We start from the raw sequence: 740 nt of genomic DNA on the forward strand, positions 1-740 counted from the left end.
ATAAAGAAGTATCGTTAATTTCTTCATGCTCGTTCCAAGCTCGAAGTACCATTTGTACAAAAAAGAATCCCCTTACTTACGTGATTTCTTCTTCATATAGATAGATATAGGATCTATGGGGCAATTACTTAGAAGTATATTTTGTGCCACAACCCTTCTTATCTTATAGAAAAGGATCCCATGATCCTTAACCGATCTTACCTGGGATCGCAAATCCCAAGTTTGTCTATGAAGAGCGGATCTAATTGTATTAGTGTCTAGAATGGATTTCTTCTGTGTAATACTAATGGATAGGGCCTCATTGGTAAGTGCTACAAGATCTCGTGCATTAGCGCCCATGGTTATGGCCCTGAATCCATTAGTATGGAACATTTTATTTTCCAAGTGAAATCCCCTAGTATATGAAAGAGTGAAAAAGTGCTTTCGTTGTTGTGGAATAAGAAGCCTCTGTATCTTAATGCATGTATTTAATTTATTCGGAGTTATTAGAGCGGGATCCACTTTTTGGGAATATGAGTCGAAGCAATAACAAGGATATTTCTAGTGGAGCATCTTTCACAATCCCTAGAGAGATAGTTCACTAATAGACCGAGGGATAAGTAATTCGACTCATTCACATACAGATCATGAATGTTTGGAATCTATATTATGCAAGGAGACATTGCTTTTGCTAATTCGAATTGAAGGGTGATATCAAATCGGTCTTTTTTCGGCGCCATATACATAGTTAGCGCATTCAT

Source organism: Papaver somniferum, chromosome 10 (genome assembly GCF_003573695.1).
Source record: "Papaver somniferum cultivar HN1 chromosome 10, ASM357369v1, whole genome shotgun sequence".
In the NCBI taxonomy this organism is placed as follows: domain Eukaryota; kingdom Viridiplantae; phylum Streptophyta; class Magnoliopsida; order Ranunculales; family Papaveraceae; genus Papaver; species Papaver somniferum.